Below are 8,004 nucleotides of genomic sequence, written 5' to 3'. Positions count from 1 at the left end.
TAGGACAACAACAAGCATACCATAGGCTAGCTTCTAGGTTTAGCCTCTACGATCTCGTGGTAGATCAACTCTTGTAATACTCATATCATCAAGATCAATCAAGCAGGAAGTAGGGTATTACCCCCATCGAGAGGGCCCGAACCAGGGTAAACATCGTGTCCCCCGCCTCCTGTTACCATCTGCCTTAGACACACAGTTTGGGACCCCCTACCCGAGATCCGCCGGTTTTGACACCGACAATCCCATCTCAGATTTCATGGCCTCAAGCCATTTTGCGGAATCTGGGCTCACCATCTCTTCTTCCTAGTTCATAGGTTCGTCATGGTCTAGTAACATAACCTCCAGAACAGGATTACCATACCACTCTGGTGCGGATCTTACTCTGGTTGACCTACGAGGTTCAGTAACAACTTGATCTGAAGTTTCATGATCATCATCATTAACTTCCTCACTAATTGGTGTAGGTGTCACAGGAACCGGTTTCTGTGATGAACTACTTTCCAATAAGGGAGCAGGTACAGTTACCTCATCAAGTTCTACTTTCCTCCCACTCACTTCTTTCGAGAGAAACTCCTTCTCTAGAAAGGATCCAAATTTAGCAACAAAAGTCTTGCCTTTAGATCTGTGATAGAAGGTCTACCCAACAGTTTCCTTTGGGTAACCTATGAAGACACATTTCACCGATTTGGGTTCGAGCTTATCAGGTTGAAGCTTTTTCACATAAGCATCAAAGCCCCAAACTTTAAGAAACGATAACTTTGGTTTCTTGCCAAACCACAGTTCATAAGGCGTCGTCTCAACGGATTTCGATGGTGCCCTATTTAACGTGAATGCAGCCGTCTCTAACGCATAACCCCAAAATGATAGCGGTAAATCAGTAAGAGACATCAGAGATCGCACCATATCTAGTAAAGTACGAATACGACGTTCGGACACACCATTACGCTGTGGTGTTCCGGGTGGCGTGAGTTGCGAAACTATTTCGCATTGTTTCAAATGAAGACCAAACTCGTAACTCAAATATTCTCCTCCACGATCAGATCGCAGAAACTTTATTTTCTTGTTACGATGATTTTCAACTTCACTCTGAAATTCTTAGAACTTTTCAAATGTTTCAGACTTATGTTTCATTAAGTAGATATACCCATATCTGCTTAAATCATCTGTGAAGGTGAGAAAATAACGATACCCGCTGCGAGCCTCAACATTCATCGGTCCGCATACATCTGTATGTAGGATTTCCAAAAAATCTGTTGCTCGCTCCATAGTTCCGGAGAACGGCGTTTTAGTCATCTTGCCCATGAGGCACGGTTCGCAAGTACCAAGTGATTCATAATCAAGTGGTTCCAAAAGTCCATCAGTATGGAGTTTCTTCATGCGCTTTACACCAATATGCCTAAACGGCAGTGCCACAAATAAGTTGCACTATCATTATCAACTCTGCATCTTTTGGCTTCGACATTATGAATATGTGTGTCACTACTACCAAGATTCATTAAAAATAGACCACTCTTCAAGGGTGCATGACCATAAAAGATATTATTCATATAAATAGAATAACCATTATTCTCTGATTTAAATGAATAACCGTCTCGCATCAAACAAGATCCAGATATAATGTTCATGCTTAACGCTGGCACCAAATAACAATTATTCAGTTCTAAAACTAATCCCGAAGGTAGATGTAGAGGTAGCGTGCCGACCGCGATCACATCGACTTTGGAACCATTTCCCACGCGCATCGTCACCTCGTCCTTAGCCAATCTTCGCTTAATCCGTAGTCCCTATTTCGAGTTGCAAATATTAGCAACAGAACCAGTATCAAATACCCAGGTTCTACTGCGAGCATTAGTAAGGTACACATCAATAACATGTATATCACATATACCTTTGTTCACCTTGCCATCCTTCTTATTCGCCAAATACTTGGGGCAGTTCCGCTTCCAGTGACCAGTCTGTTTGCAGTAGAAGCACTTGTAGGAGATATGCCCTAGAGGCAATAATAAATGATATTATTTATCTCCGAGTTCATAATTATGTTTATGTTCCATGCTATAACTGCTATGGTTCTCGAGTCTGCAATAACCACGAGGCTCGGAGGAAGACTCATATGCACGTGTGGAATAATAAACGGTAAAATGTATTCCTAGTCTGGCCTCTAAGACTAGCTCAAGTGTTGCATGATGGTTATGTTTTCCTGATCATGGGCATGTCTATGTCAGCAACCTTGAGGGCACAATGTTAAGAGAACATTTGTGTTGAATCGACCCGGCATGATGTTATGCTATGAGATTCATTTGTCACAAGTTTATTGGTACATGACACAGAGATGGTTAACGTTTGCATGATTCCTTAGACCATGAGAGTATCGAGTTTCTTCATGCTTGCTTCATGAACTTTGGGGTTTGTTAAACGTCATCCGTAAATGGGTGGCTATTACGGCGGCTTACGGGTTCATGGAAAAGTGTGTCAAGTAACTTGATAGCTCAAGATTGGGATTTGCTCCTCCGGCGATGGAGAGATATCTCTGGGCCCTCTCGGTGTTACGGTATCCATCATCGTCTGGCCAGACACTTTGTGATTTGATCACGGGGATGCCGGAACACGATAACGAGAAAAGAGAACAATACCGGTAACGAGGTAGCTAGCTTAGTGGACAAGTTGTTGATCCACAGGAATGCCAACATGTCTCACCTCGGGTATTTGTAACATATCGCGAAGCAACAGGAATAGCACACGGCAACTGGAGGTTCACTCGAATATTTATTCGTGTGGGTATAGGGGTCAATATGGGTGTCCACGGCTCCGATGTTGATCATTGATCGGAAGGGGTTCCGGGTCATGTCTATACTTCACCGAACCTATAGGGTCACACGCTTAAGGGTCATCTATCTGCTGAATACTAGACAGGGAGTCTGAGAGAAAATCACCGAAAAAGTTTCGGACACCGAAAAGTTTCGGACAGTGGAATCGTACCGCAGAGAGAGGTCATCGGATAAGTTTCGATGATACCGAAAAGTTGTTTCGGGATACACCATTAAGTCAAATTGGTTTCGGCACATGCCTGATAATTCTTGGAGGATGCCAGAATCATTCTGGAAGCTTTTTGGAATTTTCTGAGATAAAAACCGGAAATGTTCCGGAGCTGCCGGAGCCACTTCAGATGCGTTTCGCAGATGAAAATCACTAAAACCGGGATTGTTTCGGAACGCGTTAAAAATCATTTTAGTGGGTACTGGAAATGTTCTTAGCCCACATAAATATTTTCAGTTCGATCAGACGCTGAAAAATGTCGTCGTGAATAGTGAAAATCAGCTTTATGGTTACTTTATGGAAAGCCACCTTTTGGGGCTTTGCTCCAAAAGATCTTGGGGATGACATGGATGGATAGGAGCCATTTTTGGGCCCCTCATGGGGGTGTGGCCGGCCACATGGGGTATCCCCCCTTGGGGACCCTCTTGTTCCTTGGTTTCACTCCTAGGTCCTTGTGGAAGGACTTCATTCATGTGCATTTTGGGTTTTTTGTGAAACTACCCTACCCCCTTGGGATTTCCTATAAATAGAGGTGGAGGGGCAGCCCTCCACACTCATCCCTCGCTCTCATACACATGCCATGCATTATCTGGCTTCTTCTCTCCCTCCCACGAAAAGAGTTTCGTAGAGCCGTAAGGCTGTCTGGGTTCCGGCAGGAACTAGTTCTGGACGGCGAAGCCCTGCCGGATAGATGACACCGTATGTGTGCAACTCTGTAGAGAGATCGTAGTTTCGGTCTTAGTTCGTGAGTGCCTCCCGAAGGGTTGTCCGTGTGACCGTCCGAGTTTCGAAGGTCCTCCCGAAGGGCTGTCCGAGTGACCGTTCGAGTTTCGAAGGTCCTCCCGAAGGGCTGTCCGCGACACCGTCCGGGGAGCTATTCGACCGCCTCCTGGAGGGCTGTCTGAGGAGCAGATGAGGGTATACATCCTCGCGGTTGGGAGGTTGTAAATCCTAGCTGCGGGGATCTGCACCGCCGATCGTCATCGACTCTACTTCCCGCTGCGCTACGAGTCGGTAACGAAAAAGATCAAACCATGTATGCAGTCTCCATAGTGGTCCTGGGCTGGTGCGTAGGTCGGAAAATTTTTGTTTTCTGCTGCGTTCCCCTACAGCACTCAGTCTCAGGCTTAGGTCCAGACTTGGGTTTTTTCTCCTGAGCAGCAACTTGTTTGTTGTTCTTCTTGAAGTTCCCCTTCTTCTTCCCTTTGCCCTTTTTCTTGAAACTGGTGGTCTTGTTGACCATCAACACTTGATGCTCCTTCTTGATTTCTACCTCCGCAGCCTTTAGCATTGCGAAGAGCTCGGGAATCGTCTTATCCATCCCTTGCATGTTATAGTTCATCACGAAGCTCTTGTAGCTTGGTGGCAGTGATTGAAGAATTCTGTCAATGACGCTATCATCCGGAAGATTAACTCCCAGTTGAATCAAGTGATTGTTATCCCCAGACATTCTGAGTATATGCTCACTGACAGAACTATTCTCCTCCATCTTATAGCTGTAGAACTTATTGGAGACTTCATATCCCTCAATCCGGGCATTTGCTTGAAATATTAACTTCAACTCCTGAAACATCTCATATGCTCCATGACGTTCAAAACGTCGTTGAAGTCCTGGTTCTAAGCCTTAAAGCATGGCGCACTGAACTATCGAGTAGTCATCAACTTTGCTCTGCCAGACGTTCATAACATCTGGTGTTGCTCCTCCAGCAGGTCTGGCACCTAGCGGTGCTTCCAGGACGTAATTCTTCTGTGCAGCAATGAGGATAATCCTCCAGTTACGGACCCAGTTCGTGTAATTGCTACCATCATCTTTCAACTTTGCTTTCTCAAGGAACGCATTAAAATTCAACGGAACAACAGCACGGGCCATCTATCTACAATCAACATAGACAAGCAAAATACTATCAGGTACTAAGTTCATGATAAATTTAAGTTCAATTAATCATATTACTTAAGAACTCCCACTTAGATAGACATCCCTCTAATCCTCTAAGTGATCACGTGATCCAAATCAACTAAACCATGTCCGATGATCACGTGAGACGGAGTAGTTTCAATGGTGAACATCACTATGTTGATCATATCTACTATATGATTCACGCTCGACCTTTCGGTCTCAGTGTTCCGAGGCCATATCTGCATATGCTAGGCTCGTCAAGTTTAACCTGAGTATTCCGCGTGTGCAACTGTTTTGCATCCGTTGTATTTGAACGTAGAGCCTATCACACCCGATCATCATGTGGTGTCTCAGCACGAAGAACTTCCGCAACGGTGCATACTCAGGGAGAACATTTATACCTTGATAATTTAGTGAGAGATCATCTTATAATGCTACCGTCAATCAAAGCAAGATAAGATGCATAAAAGATAAACATCACATGCAATCAATATAAGTGATATGATATGGCCATCATCATCTTGTGCTTGTGATCTCCATCTCTGAAGTACCATCATGATCACCATCGTCACCGGCGCGACACCTTGATCTCCATCGTAACATTTTTGTCGTCTCGCCAACTTATGCTTCCACGACTATCGCTACCGCTTAGTGATAAAGTAAAGCATTACAGGGCGATTGCATTGCATACAATAAAGCGACAACCATATGGCTCCTGCCACTTGCCGATAACTCGGTTACAAAACATGATCATCTCATACAATAAAATATAGCATCATGCCTTGACCATATCACATCACAATATGCCCTGCAAAAACAAGTTAGACGTCCTCTACTTTGTTGTTGCAAGTTTTACGTGGCTGCTACGGGCTGAGCAAGAACCGTTCTTACCTACGCATCGAAACCACAACGATATTTGTTCAAGTTAGTGTTGTTTTAACCTTCTCAAGAACCGGGCGTAACCACACTCGGTTCAACTAAAGTTGGAGAAACTGACACCCGCCAGCTACCTATGTGCAAAGCACGTCGGTAGAACCAGTCTCGCGTAAGCGTACGCGTAATGTCGGTTCGGGCCGCTTCATCCAACAATACCGCCGAACCAAAGTATGACATGCTGGTAAGCAGTATGACTTATATCGCCCACAACTCACTTGTGTTCTACTCGTGCATATAACATCTACGCGTAAAACCAGGCTCGGATGCCACTGTTGGGGAATGTAGTAATTTCAAAAAAAATCCTACGCACCCACTGGATCATGGTGATGCATAGAAACAAGAAGGGAGAGTGTTGTCCATGTACCCTCGTAGACCGAAAGCGGAAGCGTTAGCACAACACGGTTGATGTAGTCGTACGTCTTCACGATCTGACAGATCAAGTACCGAACGCACGGCACCTCCGAGTTCAGCACACATTTAGCTCGATGACGTCCCTCGAACTCCGATCCAGCTGAGCTTTGAGGGAGAGTTCCGTCAGCACGACGGCGTGGTGATGATGATGATGTTCTACCGACGTAGAGCTTCACCTAAGCACCGCTACGATATTATCGAGGTGGATTATGGTGGAGGGGGGCACCGCACACGGCTAAGAGATCAAGAGATCAATTGTTGTGTCTATGGGGTGACACCCTGCCCCCGTATATAAAGGAGCAAGGGAGGGAGAGGCGGCCGGCCAGGAGGAGGCGCGCCAGGAGGAGTCCTACTCCCACCGAGAGTAGGACTCCCTCCTTTCCTAGTTGGAGTAGGAGAAGGGGGAAGGAGGAGGGAGAGAGGAAGGAAAGGCCCCCCCTCCTTGTCCAATTCGGCCTAGACGGGGACGGGGTGCGTGGCCTGCCCTGGCCGCCCCTCCTCTTCTCCACTAAGGCCCATGTAGGCCCATTAAACCCCCGGGGGGTTTCGGTAACCCCCGGTACTCCGGTAAAATCCTGATTTCACCCGGAACACTTCCGATATCCAAATATAGGCTTCCAATATATCAATCTTTATGTCTCGCCATTTCGAGACTCCTCGTCATGTCCGTGATCACATCCGGGACTTCGAACTATCTTCGGTACATCAAAACACATAAACTCATAATATAACAGTCATCAAACTTTGAACGTGCGGACCCTACGGGTTCGAGAACTATGTAGACATGACCGAGACACGTCTCCGGTCAACAACCAATAGCGGAACCTGGATGCTCATATTGGCTCCCACATATTCTACGAAGATCTTTATCGGTCAGACCGCACAACAACATACGGTGTTCCCTTTGTCATCGATGTTACTTGCCCGAGATTCGATCGTCGGTATCTCAATACCTAGTTCAATCTCGTTACCGGCAAGTCTCTTTACACGTTCTATAATACATCATCCCACAACTAACTCATTAGTTGCAATGCTTGCAAGTCTTATAGTGATGTGCATTACCGAGTGGGCCCAGAGATACCTCTCCGACAATCGGAGTGACAAATCCTAATCTCGAAATACGCCAACCCAACAAGTACCTTCAGAGACACCTGTAGAGCACCTTTATAATCACCCAGTTACGTTGTGACGTTTGGTAGCACACAAAGTGTTCCTCCGGTAAACGGGAGTTGCATAATCTCATAGTCATAGGAACATGTATAAGTCATGAAGAAAGCAATAGCAGAATACTAAACGATCGTGTGCTAAGCTAACAGAATGGGTCAAGTCAATCACATCATTCTCCTAATGATGTGATCCCGTTAATCAAATGACAACTCATGTCAATGGCTAGGAAACATAACCATCTTTGATCAACGAGCTAGTCAAGTAGAGGCATACTAGTGACACTCTGTTTGTCTATATATTCACACAAGTATTATGTTTCCAGTTAATACAATTCTAGCATGAGTAATAAATATTTATCATGATATAAGGAAATAAATAATTACTTTGTTATTGCCTCTAGGGCATATTTCCTTCAATAATAATAGAGGAGCTCGGTGGAGGGGGCAGAAGCTGGTATTTAAGCCGCTCCTCACGCGCCCCCGCTTCCGAGGTGGGACTAAACACTGAGGTGTGCGTCGCGCGGGCGTGGTGACTGGGCGTGGGCCGGGGGAGGTGTCGAG

Source organism: Aegilops tauschii, chromosome 6, assembly GCF_002575655.3.
Source record: "Aegilops tauschii subsp. strangulata cultivar AL8/78 chromosome 6, Aet v6.0, whole genome shotgun sequence".
Taxonomy (NCBI): Eukaryota; Viridiplantae; Streptophyta; class Magnoliopsida; order Poales; family Poaceae; genus Aegilops; species Aegilops tauschii.
Note: the sequence above shows the minus strand (reverse complement) of the source record.